The sequence below is a fragment of the Theobroma umbraticum genome, unplaced genomic scaffold, assembly GCF_002168275.2.
Source record: "Theobroma umbraticum cultivar Fairchild unplaced genomic scaffold, ASM216827v3 scaffold_34.0, whole genome shotgun sequence".
Lineage (NCBI taxonomy): Eukaryota > Viridiplantae > Streptophyta > Magnoliopsida > Malvales > Malvaceae > Theobroma > Theobroma umbraticum.
In genome coordinates this window covers 1997694-1998426 of record NW_018397275.1, presented here as the reverse complement: position 1 = coordinate 1998426, position 733 = coordinate 1997694, and positions in this window count along the sequence as shown.

Below are 733 nucleotides of genomic sequence, written 5' to 3'. Positions count from 1 at the left end.
AAGACTTAGCTAATATTTAATAAAAAAATTAAACTAAAATAATTCTATAAAATAAAATTATCACACCCTTAAACTTAAGATTTGCTAGTCTTCAAGCAAATAAAAATCCTTGAACAGGAGATAGAAGTACCAAATCATGATTTCCCAATTTTCCCTCAGAAATTAACTCAAATCTTAGCATAAAGTAACATACAGCCAATCCTTACCGTCATGTGTCAATTCAATTGAAAACTTATTTTTTTGAATGGACTTCCTCTGTGTGTGTGTGAATGATCTCTTACAAAGAATATCATGTAATTCGGATTAGTTTATACTAAATCTAACCATAGATTAGTAATAGGACCCCATAGGTTTGGTTTTCATCCCTCTCTTCACTAATGTAGATTAACACTTATTTAAGGATCAATAGGTCTTTATTAAGCTTATAATGTGAGGTTAGGGTTTAGGTATGTTAAAAGATATATTTAGGCTTAAATTCACCATAAGCACTTAATCAATCTAGGACCTATAACAAGCTCAAAAACAAATTTTATAGCACCCCCAAACTTGAAATGTACTTTCTTCTGTACAACACACTTTATTTCTCTTTTTTTTTTTCAAACCCCAAACCTAGTTTTGACAATTATAAATAAGGGGTAATTTTCCTAACAACCATCAATTTCATTTTTCACTTTTCTCCCTCAATTTATCTTTAAGCTCAAATCATTCCCTAGAAAGATTAAAATACTTAAAG